This window comes from Scylla paramamosain, chromosome 2 (genome assembly GCF_035594125.1).
Source record: "Scylla paramamosain isolate STU-SP2022 chromosome 2, ASM3559412v1, whole genome shotgun sequence".
NCBI classification, from domain to species: domain Eukaryota; kingdom Metazoa; phylum Arthropoda; class Malacostraca; order Decapoda; family Portunidae; genus Scylla; species Scylla paramamosain.
The window spans coordinates 34,846,064-34,861,251 of record NC_087152.1 but is presented as its reverse complement, the minus strand read 5'-3'; positions in this window follow the sequence as shown (position 1 = coordinate 34,861,251).

Below are 15,188 nucleotides of genomic sequence, written 5' to 3'. Positions count from 1 at the left end.
ACTGTATATTTATCGCGTAAATGAAAAATATGTAAGCGTCTTTTTACCTGAATACATTACATTTAATCTAATTTCCACCATTAGTAATATGGCACATATTGTCTGCTGTAACATGCTAATGGCTTCCCTTGGCAGTGTTCACGTGATGCCTTGTTATCGCTGTGGGTGCCTCATGTTGTCTAAGAGGTAATGTCTTGAGCGGTGAAAGGAAATGTCAACAAACACACCAACGCAATATGCTGGCCGCAGAGTGAACTCGCTGTATAGTTCGCAGGTCAAGAATGATGGACTTACGAAACTTTAGTGAATCACTTAAGGGAGAGTTCATAAGGACTTTTTATCTTCTCGTATTTAAGAACAGAATTGTTAATGAGTTTAATAAAGCATCCCTCCAGTGGCTATTAAAGAACGTTAGATAAGAACTTAACCAAGTTCTTATCTGGACAAGGTCATGGGCTATGCGATAGGCAAGAGACAGTCAATATTAATGGCTCAAAATTCGAATGGGATCAGTCATTAGAAAACCACAGGGATTTTTTTTTTTTTTTTTCATGTTTTAGATCAGTGATAGTCAACATGGGTGCATGGTACACCCTAGGATGGATGGATTATTTTTCAAATGGTGTATGCCTGGAAACAAAGTGGTATATGAAGGGGAACATGATACGGCCATCATTTATGTATAAGAGCCCATACTACGAAAAGATGTTTTAGGAAGAAAATGGTCACGTAAGACATTAATTTAAATAAAGACAGCAAATTAATAGTGATATTATTAAATTTGTAAAACAAACAAACAAACAAACAAACAAACAAACATGAAGATAGGTAATCTATTTAGGCAGATGCATCCACCTTGCAGCAAACAGACAGATAAAATGAACAAATAGACAGACAAATTGCCATTGCCTAGACCTCATCTAGATTGCATATGCTGTACAGTTCTGTTCGTCCGTATTACAGGAGAGATAAAGATCTGTTAGGGTTAGTAAATACGAGAATGACTAAAAGGATACAAGGGATGGTGAGTTACGAAAGAAGATTAAAAGTTTTGAATTTACATTCCTTTGAAAAACTTGGATTAAAAGAGGATCTGATAGGGGTATTTAAGTAGCATAATGAAAATAAAAAAAGGAATATAAACAAAATTTTTCGTGTCAGTAATTAGGATAAGACTAAAAATAATATTCAGACTTAAAGTTAAACCTTAAAAAGAGATGATTAGAATTTGGTGCCCAAATAGAGTGATAGATGACTGGAACTGAATCAAGAATCAGATTGTTGGAGCTGAATCAAAAAGGAACTTTAGAGGAAAATTAGATGAATTCATGAATAAGGATGATGGGTATGTTTTAAGTAGGTATGTTTTTATTCAGGGATTGCCAGATGCTGCCCTACTGGCTTTATTACACCGTCCCTGATGTTCTTAATGTGCGGCCACACTTGCCCGAATCATATGCTCGGGCAAGTGACTCTGTCTCGGACCTAGTCTTACACGTGTTTCCAAGCACCATTATCCGGAATCCAATATCTGGATGCATCTTCACTCACTTTCTTAAGCATTTGACTTCTTTGATACAGGCGTCTTTTTGCCCTCGTTTCCCATTGCTATTAATACGCGGGCACGATGCCATTTTGTTTAGATAGTGACGTCACACCTGGCGCCGGCCCGTCCAAATATACCTGACCCACCCACGCCCACTCCGTGCCAAGACGTTCCTCCACCCCCGCCCACCACTCCTCCTTTCCATTTCCATCCCTTACCTTCCCTCTCTTCCTCCCTCCCTTCTTCTATAACTCATTTTCCTTCTCTTAGTTCATCGGCCTCTCATCTTCACTCCATTGTGGCTATATAATTCTCATTCCTTCCTTCCTTTCACTGATTTTTGTACTTACTCCGACTTATGATTTCCTCCCTTCATTCTTCCCGTATACATTCCTCCTCCTCCTCCTCCTCCTCCTCCTCCTCTTCCTAATCCTTTTTCTCAGTGTCAACTTTCTTTTCTTTTCTTCTTCTTCTTCTTCTTCTTCTTCTTCGTCTTTTTTTCTTCTTCTCCTCCTCCTCTTTCTCCTTTTCCTCTCTGCCCCTCAGTTATCGTGACGTCATTTCCGGCTCATCAGTGACGGTCGAGGTCCGAGTTCCGTGCCAGTTTGAGTTGCCAATATAATGTTTTTCATTTTTTTTTTTTAATGATACTCTTTTGTTTTATTCGCACGTACATTCTGACCACTGCATATTATAATAAGTAAGGCTGGGCATCGCAGAAAATTCACTCAAAAAGCAAATCGACGAACTCAGACATTACCTTCTACAATCATAAAATCACAAAATTCATACTACACGTAGTAAAAAAAAAAAAAAAGAAAAAAAAATTGCTCCCTTTTCCAGTATCACAACAAAATTTCTTTGATTCTGAAAACTATCTGGGGACCTAACCAAATTACAAGCCGATACTTTTTTTCTAATCAATGAATTCAAAATCACCTCCATTTACTCAAACACTGCAATTGCATATTCATTTTCTTTATTCGGGTTACCACTCACTGACTTTGTGAAGTCCGTCAGTTACAATATGAAACTGGATATATGAAATTCTATTTTATTTAAACTTTATATTTCAAATATTATTGCGAAGAAGGATGATGTAAGTGGAGGCAGGGAATGGGGAGGATCCAAGCCGAGATGGGTGAAGTATAATGGAGAGGGATTTAAGAAAAAGAAAAGCGTATGGCCGAGCTGTCTGGGGAGCTGTCAGAAACACTGATTCCGCTTGAAGTGGGGGAAGACGTGGAAAGATTACTACAGTGCTTTAGACTGTAAAATATTTTAGCAACAAAAACAACGGCAAGTTTGTGAGCAGATTTGTATTAATGGATGTACTGCGCAAATTTGCAAATCTACGTAACGAGTCACAAACACGTCATACTTCAACAGTCGTGGAATTTCCTGATTGCATAAATGGTAAGTCTCTCTCTCTCTCTCTCTCTCTCTCTCTCTCTCTCTCTCTCTCTCTCTCTCTCTCTCTCTCTCTCTCATGTGTGTGAGGGAAGGGGATTGGTGTAAGAAAGGCTCAATATTTGTGCCGTCTCCTGATTTTTTCCATTATCTTTTCCTTTATTTCTTGAGGTTGATTTCTTCCTTATTTTCTTCCTTTCTTTCTCTGTAAGAGTTCACCCCTTTTTCTTTATTTATTTTCCTTATACGAGTTAATTTTCTTTCCTTTCTTACTTTAAGCGAATTCCTTTTCTTACTTTGAGGGATTTATTATTATCTTTTTTTTTTTTTATCTTTTGTCTTTTACAAGGGAAGGAGACGGGACAAGGGCACAAAAAAAAAAAAAAAATCGTACACACACACACACACACACACACACACACACACTCACAAATAATAATAATAATAATAATACAGGTACCGAAAGAAACAGGAGAACATAAAGAAACAGAAAGAGAAGTCGGGATTATCATTAAAAGAGATGGGAGAGTGAAGACACAGGTTAATTCTTGCATGAGTGATGTGGAAAGAATAGGGATAAGAGTAAGCTGAAGATCTTGTGCAGCGAGGCAATGGAAGGGGAAGGCATAAGAGTTCTCATCAGTCCAATCAGCTGTGAAATCATCAGCATATATTGCAGAAGGATCTGGTTTCCACGATATATATGTATCGAAGTGAGCACTCATTCGTGATGCAAAAAGATCAATGACTGGAACACACACAAAAAAATTACATAACATCCTTAAAAATGTAAGTTTTCAACGTCTGCTCAGTATCTGTTTTTAATCTGTTTATAAAATCCAACTCATCACGAGCCCAGTGACCTCTTGTCACCAACTTTTGCTCCCTAGCCTGTTAGAAAGGCATTAGTTAGAATTTCTAATTGTGGAAGACAAGTGCGCAGTTTGAGAATCTATGCTATGGATCCACCAATCAATCAAATCTTTAGCAAGGTTTTCTAGGGTAATAAAAAAAAATTGTAATTGTCTCTGTTATGGACAAATCCTCTATTTCCGACAACCTCAAGGTAATTGTACACGAAAGGAGCCAAATTCATTGCAGTGCCAGAGGCCACAGCAAGACCAATAGAGGAGGACAAACCATGAAAAGTGGCAAGTTCCTTAAGTAGTAACAAACTTTGATCATTAATATATATTCGCTTTCTTAGGAGAAGACAGTGTAGCAATCATTTTTACTGAAATGAGTTACTCCTAGAATTCCACCTCTTGAATGAGAACTAAAACTAACTTCTCCACATGAACTGTTAATCCCGCTGAGTCAAACATCTGCACTGCATATATCATATTGTCCCCAAACTCTTTTGGTGATGCTGCTATGAAAATACAGTAATCAGTGCAGCAAGAAGCAATGATCTCAATTTTCCTTAAGTGGAATATGACTGGTTTGAACAATTTTGTGATTATGAAGGGTGAAGATGTTAGTCCTTGAGGAATGCAGATAAACTGGATAGGTTGGTTTTTCCAGTTCAAGCGCAGCCATCTCCTATCCTCAGGACGTGCATATACAGAAGTAAGCATCTTTAAAGTCAATGGTAATAGAATCACAGTTTGGCTGAATCTCATCCTTGATAGAGTCCACTTTGAAATGTTCATGTTTTACATATTCATTTAATTCCTTCACATTAAGAATTACCTTGGCCATGGCTTCTTTTTCCATTGTAGGGAGCATATTCGAATAAAAACGATTTTTCATTGGAATCACAATTTCTACAACTTTGCGATGAATGAAATCAAGGAAAACATTGCCAAGGGCCTCCTGGTCAGCAACGAACAAAGTAAGGAATCTGGGCAAATTTCTCAGCACAGATAGCTTTTCAAACTTTGTAGTTTTGCCATTCACAACGTTATGAATCCATTTACCCCTGGACAAAGATCGTCACTGGAATCTGGAACCAAAAATCTTTCCTCCCACAAAATTTTCTGAGATGTTAATCAAGAAGTAAATAACTGTTTGATGCATTAAACAACAGGAACTACAACCTTCGTCAACAAGCCATTTGTATGAGTGAGCTGTGTATTTAAAATTTTACCTCCGTGACTTAGTCTTCGCAATAGCAGAGCATTTCTGGAATCTTCATGTTTGGTACATTGCTATTCAGTTTTATTTTGTTGGTTTTATCACCTGTAGAGCTAGGCCAGCATCTCAAGCTAGCATTTAGGATAGTAGCAAGGCGGTCAGACAGGGGGTTTGCTTTTAGCTTTCTTACCAAGAAAATTCTCAGTTCATGCAATACCCTCAGAAAACCTTAATCATCAGCCTGATGATCAGGCTATTTTATGGGAGCAGATAACATCCAGACCCGGCAGATCATCGGGAGGATCTGGTTCATTCGATTCATCTTCAGGAATTCCACCATCCCCCGATTTGAGGCAGAAGTATCATGAAAAAAAACACTGGAATTCTTATTATGCGCCGGTAAACACTAGCCTTAGCACGTCTGTCAAGTTTGTTGACCAAACTGCTTATCAAGCTTTGTCGTCGACAGACGATGCCTACACGTGTGTTGTTCGTCTGTTCGACACTGTACTGATCGCCATCTGGCAGCGGTGTGCCCTGAGAACTTGTTTGCTGCAAGTATCTTATAGTCCATCCTTCCTTTGTTTTGCTTCACACCCATTCTGATCCTCATCAGCTCTGGATAGTTTTTTTGTCTACAGAATTGGAAAAGGAACGCCTTGACATTTTTTGGGGCTTGACTCGGTCCGACATAGCAGAGAACCATGCAATGTTTACATTCAGAACACGTTCAGCCATTCAGCAGTTAGTACTGTCCTTGGACAGCTGAGAGAGCTTCCTTGGAAAGGGGTGGGAACCTCGAAGTGGAGCAGCAGACTGACGCGAGGCCGCTGCTTGAAATGAATACCATGCTAAGCGAAGTTATATGTCGTGAAATTGAATTAAAGATTTATGTCATACTATTTCAATTGGTTTTGATGCGCTTAAGGCAACAACAAAGGTTTCACCAAAATCCCCAAGAAAGGATGGCCAAGTAGGCCAGTCCATACCGTGTTGAATAATGAAAAAAAAAAAAAAAAAAAGGAAAGGCGCACGTGTGTGTGTGTGTGTGTGTGTGTGTGTGTGTGTGTGTGTTTATATCACACACACACAGAGAGAGAGAGAGAGAGAGAGAGAGAGAGAGAGAGAGAGAGAGAGAGAGAGAGAGAGAGAGAGAGAGAGAGAGCTGAAAGTTAGAAAAGAGGAGTTGATGAGACGAGATACTTATGATTCCACCCTGTCTAAGAGACCTGTGTGAGTGGAATATCTCATGTGAAATATACTCCATACATGGACGGATAAGGCCCCTAGAACAGAGTTACCAGCTGTAGGGGTGAGAAAAAGTGGCGGAGACAGCTCATAACGCCTAATGTAATAGAAACAGTTTTTAACAAGACCAGAGATGTAATATTTCTATTTTAGTTTTTCTTTGGTAAACGAGGATGTTCAGTGTAGAAGAGGGGGACGGTTGAGTGTCGTTGAAAAAGAGGCTAGTTATCTGGGTGGTTGTTGGAGAAATACAGTTATTAAGGAATTAAACAATAGTGAGTTTCCTCTGCTCCAATTGGAAACTTTGGAAAGGTCAGAAGTCAGGCGTTGTGCGGTTCCCTTTCGTGAATTACTCGATTCCTATAAGGTCGGATATCTGGGAAAAGACTTGGAGAAGCGCAGAATGGTATCATCAGAGGAGTGGATAGGACAATGAGTTTGGTCAATTAAGATTATTAATGAATGGTAGAAAGCGAGTGAGTGACAGGACAGAACCATGAGGAACACCACTGTTAATAGGTTTATGAGAAGAACAGTGACCATCTAACACAAGTAACAGAACGGTCAGAGAGCAAACTCAAGGTAAGGTTATAAAGAAAAGGATAGAAACTGTAGTTGGGAAAGTAGTAGTTTAGAAATTAACGTTTTGTGCGCCAGATATTATAAAACGCTTCTGATGCGTCTACAGCGAGTTTCACCAAAATTGCTAAAAGTGGATGAGCAAGATTAGTAGGAAGGCCAGATCACCAGTAGAACGGCTACCACGATTGTGAAGTGATCGATGTTTAGGGAAAGGCTGAATGTAGGAAAGCTTTCAGCAGGAACGAAAGGTGAATGTTGACTGATAGAGTTGGAAGAATTTGGTCGGGCAAGGTGCAAGGATGGAGACACAGTTACAGACAACAATAGGAGCAACACCATCAGGTTAATAAACTTTCTGCAAGGGTATGGAATGATTCATACTAAGTCAACAGTGAGAGTTTCACAGAAATCTCTAAAAGAATTAGTAAGGGAAGTCAGATCACCAGTAGAGTAGTCAAGACGGCCAGGTGTTTAAAAATCTTCCTATATAAATGATATACAAAAAAAAAAAAAAATAGACAGGCAAGAAATTAAGGTAACAGGACGGTAGTTTGAAGGATTAAATTGTAGGCAAACCTCCAGCAAGAAGAAAAGGTAGACACTGACAGACAGAATTAATAGAGTTTGACTAGGAAAGGCGCAAGCACGGAGGCACACTCTCGGAGAACAATAGGAAGGATCTGATTAGGTCCACAAGCCTTCCGAAGGTCAAGGCCAGCGAGAGCTTGGAAAGCTTCATTACGAAGGATCTTAATAGAAGGCATGAAATAATCGGAGAGTGGAAGGAGGAACAAACCCTGAATCATTCAAGATAGAGTTTTTAGCAAAGAAATGAGCGAAGAGTTCAGCTTTTTGAGACAAATGAGATGGCAGTGGTGCTATCAGCTTGAAATAAAGGAGGGAAAGATGAAGATGCAAGCAAAATTGTTAGAGATATTTTGACTAAGCGCCAGAAGTCTCGATGGGAGTTAGATCTAGAAAAATGTTGACATTTTCTATTGAGGAAAGAATTTTTGGCTATTTAGTGAAGAATCTTTGCATGATTTCGAGTTAAAATATAAAGCGGATGAAATTCAGGTGTTAGAAGGCTAAGTACCTTTTGTGGGTCGCCTCTCTATCATGTATAGCACGAAAACATGCTGAGCATAATCAAGAGAAAGAGAGAGGAATGTACGCCTCCATGTCAGACACTATCACCTGTTTTATGCGCTCAGCACACAAAGACAGGTCTCTGACATGGAAGCAGTAGTCATTCTATGGAAATTCGGAATAATAGCTCCTCAAGTCCCCCAATTAACAGATGTAAAACGCCAGAGACACCTCCGCTTTGAGGGATCGTGAGGAGGAAATGGAGCGATAGAACAAGACACAGGTAAGAGGTTGTGATCGGAGGAGCCCAGCGGAGAAGGCAAAGTGACGACATAAGGAGGATTAGAGGTAAGGAAAAGGTCAAGAATGTAGGGCGTATCTCCAAGACGGTCAGTAGGGTGTTGCACTAAGTGCTCTAGGTCATGAGGGATAACAAAGGCTAGTTCACCAGGTTAGCCAGTGGAGATAGAGAAAAGCCAAAGCTGGTGAACATTGATGTTTTCAAGAATGGAGATCTCCGCAAAGGGAAGAGAGTCAGGATGTGCTCCACTTTAGAAATTAAGGAGTCACAGAATTTTTTTATAGTCAGAGAAGTTAGGTGAGAGGTATACAGCACAGATAAATTTAGTTTGAGAGTGACTCAGCAGTCGTAACCAGATGGTGGAATGTTCAGAATATTCAAGAGCGTGGGTACGAGAGCAAGTTCTGTGGTTGCGCACTCAGACGCAACATGGAAGTTAGGGATGAAAATAAGGATAGAGAAAGTAGGAGAGAACAGAGAAGGGATGACTGTCAGTTGTCTCAGACACCTGCATTTAGGTGTGGAAAAGAACGTGAAGTTTGATAAACGAGAGGTAGTGTTCCACAGACTGAAAATTAGATCCATTAGATCCAATTCTGTGAATATTGCAGAAGTTAATGAAGAAAAGCTGAAAGGGATGTCAAGACACTTTAAAATCAAGAGAATTACGTCAAATGGGTCTAAACACTTCTTGAAATGCAGATGTCTCTATCTCAATTGTCAGCGACAGCACAAGTTACAAGTTTTATAGTCAGACTGGACAAGCACTTGGATTCCGATCCACAAGAGACATATCCGCCTCACAGCAAATTGAAATTAAAATTAGAATTTTGTTCGGGTTTGGCTTTTCTGAGACTGCTGCCTGTTGTCTAACACCGTATAGTAGTAATAGTGATAGTTAATTCTTCTATTATATAAAATTGTTATACAGTTTCTCTACACTAGATGGCATTTCTTTTTCTTGCCAGTTCTGGATAGAGGGAGAGACGGGTGGTAAACAGCCTTCGTCTACTGATTTCACTGCACGTAGCTATGTTTGCTAGTATAGTTCAAGAAACAGCCCCGTAATTACCAACAGACTTGCTTCCGTGTGTTCTGTGCTCCTTTACGTTTCTTTGTGTTCTTCCTTTAATCAGGAATCTCTCTCAAAAATAATTCAAAATTAGTTTCTAAACAACCATACTATGACTAAAAAGTGTATTGCTGTTTGGTTAACCTACGTAATTCAGTGCAATCTTCTTCCTCCTCCTCCTCCTCCTCTTTTCTTCTTCCTCCTCCTCCTCTGATGCAATAACTGCAAATATGAAAGAATGAATAACTAAACAGCATATTCTACAAACCGACCCTAATATAGTAGCCTAGCGATTTGAAACATGTGAAACCAAACATTTTTGTTAATTTCCGTCATAAATCTATGGAATGGTCTGCCACTGAGTATTATAAACTCAGTTACTATTGAGACTTTCAAAATTCTCCTTGACTTGAATCTAATTCCCAGGTGTTACTGTTCATATCTGAGTAACTTGCACTTTTAGAAACTCATGACCTCTGATCGTTCAATTGTTAGTTGGTAGCACATTTTACTTCATCTTTTCTCCCTATCTTCAACTTCATCGCCTGCACGCGACGCGAATATTTAGTGAGATACCTGAGAGGTCCATAATGTCCAAGATACGCAGGAATCAAGCCACTCGCCTAGTCTTCCTGTCACCCATCTTTTTATGCTGGTTATTGGCACGTATCTTATTAATGTTATTAGCTGAAGTTTGTTATACACCATCCCTCATGTGATATCAAGTACTTATGAAACCAGACGTTAATTACTTTAAATTCTTTGGGGAGTCTTTGGATAAGAAGGGATCTGATCGAGGCACTGAAATGGCATAAGGAATATAACAAAGGAAATGTAGGCAAGGGTCCATATTTTGAACATTTTTCTTTTTTTTTTTTCTCAAAGGGATTATTTTCAAAGGCCACATAAATTACTAGTCTTATTTTCATGGATGTTTTCCACAGTGATGGTGCAAAATCCAAGTTATTATACTGTCAATTTAATCGTGAAAATCTACGTGAAAATCCCAAGCCTGAAAAAAGAGGTTAAGAAAAGACGCTGAAACGTTTAATAATGCTGTTCAAGATCCTCAGGCTTTCAGAGAAGATTGGACAAATTCATGGACAGGGATAAAATCTTTTGTTCTCGTGAGCGGGACAGGTAGAGGCAAAGTTGAAAAAGTAAAGATCTGTCGGTAAGTTTAGCGTTAGATTCAATCGCAGAAACGAATATCCTACGTGAACAATGGATGGGTTGTTACTAGAAGAGATAAGATAGTTAAATGTGATTAGAGAGGACCTCGGTGTGATTCTAGAGTCGCGGTCAAGGGGACGGCAGGCTGCATTACTGTGCCAACCTACCCGTTCCAAAACCGTGCTGTGGTACGCTTTTGCCTATTGCCTTAATTAATATATACAGAGAGGAATGACAAATACCGCGAAATATAGTAAATTTTCTATCTTTAAATAATAAATAGTGAATGTATATTATATTATTAATAGTGATAAATATTCCTAAAAGAGAAAATATAGTTGGAAAGGAAACCGAGAGACGACCAAGCGACAGCAAGCCAGGCAAGAGGTGGATGCAGGGACAGAGGCAGTTCTTGGTGAAGGAAAGATAACAGAGACAGGCGGTTAAGAAATTATGTAATGAATTTGCCAAATACCGTTTGCATGATAATATGTGATATTTTACGTAGAACAGATGCAGATTCATGTATGTTATTCCCTTTATTTGGGAGTAGCAAAAAAATGTGGAAAATGTGCTATCATTATGAAATAAGCAGCAAAACAAACGTAGATCCATATATTTCCCTTTACACAGAATTTACAGAGGAAACTGAAGTATACTATATCATTAGTGCCGTCTACACACATCTTAAGTAGAATTAAGACAATGATGAAATATCAACTATATTCTCTCAACACAATTTCAACAGAGATCTTTTGATTCGATTTAAAATTTTTTTTTTTTTATTGGCAGCAACTGCAATAATCATTACAAATAAAAGAAGACAATATTAGGTTCCAAGCTATGTAAATGAATAAATAAACAAATAAACAAATAATTATTTATTTTTATTAAATAATTAGTTAATTATTTTATTTATTTATTAATACAAGTGACAAATAGTTCTCGTGGAAATACTCATCAGAAAAGAGTAAAACAGTATGTAGTTGACTGAAGCTAATATAGAATAACTACAGATTCTCTGCAACACATTACATGAAAGTACGTATTAGTGAGACAACTTTGAGCATCAAGTTCATGAAAATGTACCAATAAAAATATTTATTATAATAATATGCTGCTGCTGCTACTGCTGCAACTACTACTACTACTACTACTACTACTACTACTACTACTACTATTACTACTACTACTAATAATAATACTATTACTGCTACGACTGCTACTACTACTACTTCTACTACTATTACTGCTACTGTTGCTACTACTACTACTACTACTACTAATACTAATACTATTACTGCTACTGCTACTACTACTACTACTACTACTACTACTACTACTACTACTACTACTACTACTTCTGCTGCTGTTGCTGCTGCTGCTGCTGCTGCTGCTGCTGTTGCTGCTGTTACATATATAGGCTTGGTAAGAGAAAGTGGCGCATATTTGATGTTTCAGTGAAATATTGTATAAAGTCTTTCAGTGGAGCCATAACCTCTCTCTCTCTCTCTCTCTCTCTCTCTCTCTCTCTGCATACCTCCTCCTCTTCTACACGAATAGCAACGTGTGTGTGTGTGTGTGTGTGTGTGTGTGTGTGTGTGTGTGTGTACGAATAGCAACGTGTGTGTGTGTGTGTGTGTGTGTGTGTGTGTGTGTGTGTGTGTGTGTGTGTGTGTGTGTGTGTGTGTGTGTGTGTGTGTGTGTGTGTGTGTGCGCGCGCGCGGGCGCGCAGGTAATTATACTACGCAGATGCCTCCACCCCCACCTTCGTGCTTTTTACTCCTCCTCCTCCTCCTTCTGCGCCTTCATCTACTCCTCCTCCTCCTCCTCCTCTTTAACCTATCATTGTGATTAAGCTTATGCTTACGTCTCTTTAAATCACTGTCACACAGACACACACACACACACACAGAGGTTTGGAGGTGTCATTATTTGTTTTTGCCATATGAAGAGAGAGAGAGAGAGAGAGAGAGAGAGAGAGAGAGAGAGAGAGAGAGAGAGAGAGATCCAAGTGGGTCAGTTTATCTTCCCTCTCCCTCTCTTTTTATCCTCCTCTTCTCTCTTCCTCTCTCTTAGCTTCGTCCATCTCTGCTCACAACCACCACTCGTTTCCCCTTCGCTTACCATTTTTATTTTTTTTCCTCTTCAAGCGAGTCGTACGAGCATGGAATGGATTGTCCTCGAAGGTTTTTAGCTCAGGAACAAATGAAAATCTCAAAATTCGCTTCGATAAGTATCTTGAATGTAATCCCCGGTTGGCATTGTTTGTTTCTAACTAACTCACCTTTAGCCGTTTATCCTGATTCAATCAATCTAACGGACTCTTTAAAAAAAAAAAAAAAAGGCAGGATACGTGGGGCGGGAAAATTTAGTGAGGTACTCGAGATGTCCCCTGTATCTGACGGTAAGTATTCTCAAATCATTCATCTCTTTCTCTGGTAAACTCTAGAGCTCTCTGTCTGCTTCCGTATTTCCCCCTTCCTATGACATGAACTCTTCCAAGGAGGAGGTTTCAAGACACTTATCCTGAAATTTTTTGACTACCACTTTTGACTCTGCTCGGGGATTGACACCTCAGTGGGCCTTATTTATTTATTTCTATTACAGTTTCGTTGCCCTTGGCCGGTGACCCTCATATATATATATATATATATATATATATATATATATATATATATATATATATATATATATATATATATATATATATATATATATATATATATATATAAAGCGGGAATCGAGCCCTACTCACGTAATCTTCCTTTCCTTATACAGGCTTTCTTTTTCTTTTACCTCACCATCAAATACTCTCTCGCAAGTAGCAAAAGGTCTATTGCCGTTTGCTTTCCTTTGTATTCCTTTGTGCTTGTATTTCTCAGGAAGGGAAAATATGTACGGTAAAATACGAAAGGAAAAACGTCTTGCGGGAAATGTCTTGCATTCACGCGAGTTTCTCCCTCTAGGATCAAGCCATGACTGTCATTAAAATTTATTGATAAAAAAGAGACGTGGTTTGAGAAGCCAACATGAGAGCAGGAAGAAACCCGTGTCTGAAAACAGGTCCAAGGGAAAGACTGAATAGTTCAAAGACTGCCACCAGATGCCTGAGAGTTAATCAGTATAGACACGCTCCACAGATCTCCTCCTCCTCCTCCTTCTCCTTCTCTGACCTCAGATCGTGCCGTGATTCGCCCGTGCCTCCTCCTCCACCTCCGAATAAGGTGTGGTGGCGGGTTGGGCCGTCATGGCGGGGGCGTGGCCTTGCTACCCACCCACCCACCCACGCCCACGCTTTTAACCACACCCAACCATCCACCGGTACAGCACGTCATATCCCTTAACCCAACCCGCTCATCGGACACCTGAGCGCTCATTTACACCTTGCGACACACACACACTCTCTCTCTCTCTCTCTCTCTCTCTCTCTCTCTCTCTCTCTCTCTCTCTCTCTCTCTCTCTCTCTCTCCCTTCCTGTCAATAGTGTCTGGGAGATAAGGAAGTGTTTGGAGTGACAAGTGACCTACTAATGCTCTCTCTCTCTCTCTCTCTCTCTCTCTCTCTCTCTCTCTCTCTCTCTCTCTCTCTCTCTCTCTCTCTCTCATTCCTCTCCTCTTCCTCCTGTCCCTGCATTCCTCCCTTGTTTCCTGATATTTTTACCTCACAGGAGAGCTATCGCATTCCCCTTCTTCCCTTCTTCTTCCCCCTTTCTTCCCCTCCTCTTCTTTCCTCCTTCCTTCTCTTTTTTCCCTTCTCGTCTCATTCAACGCTTTCCTCTTTCGCAATCTTTCATCTAATTTAAGTTTTCTTCTCCCTTCCCTTTCCTCTTTCTTGTTTCCTTCTTCGTTTTCCTTGCTTCTATAATTCTTCTTCCATTCAAGTAGCTTCCTTTTATTCCTTATTTTTTCGTTTCTTTTTTTTAGATAGTCTTTTGCTGACACTTAAAGTCTCGCCTCCCTCTAAGTTATGTCACTGAAAACACACACACATACACACACACTCTCTCTCTCTCTCTCTCTCTCTCTCTCTCTCTCTCTCTCTCTCTCTCTCTCTCTCTCTCTCTCTCTCTCTCTCATACGCCTTGCTCATATGACTAATACTCACATTTATATTATCTCCCTCCCTCATTACTTACCTTCCTATTTTTCTCCTCCTCCTCCTCCTCCTTATCCTCCTCTTCCTCCTTCTTCTTCTTCTTCTTCGTCGTCTTCTTCTTCTCCTCTTTTTTTTAGTTTACTCTTTCTCCTCCCTACTCTGCCATTTTTATCGCCTCACCCTCTCCCTCTTCCATATGCTCTCTCTCTCTCTCTCTCTCTCTCTCTCTCTCTCTCTCCTCTCTCTCTCTCTCTCTCTCTCTCTCTCTCTCTCTCTGTTATAATAAGATCTCTTTCTCTTATAATAAGATCTAAAATATAAAATTAAACTATTTTTTTCTGATTTTATGTCCGAGAATGTGTGTGTGTGTGTGTGAGAGAGAGAGAGAGAGAGAGAGAGAGAGAGAGAGAGAGAGAGGGCACGCTGCGTCCTACTGCCTGACTCACTCTACCTGGTGTGGGTTTGTTGCCTTTTATGCTCAGATTTTCTCCTTACCTGCCACCACTCTCTCTCTCTCTCTCTCTCTCTCTCTCTCTCTCTCTCTCTCTCTCTCTATTTATGTCTCTCTCCATAAACAAGGAAAACAAACTGTT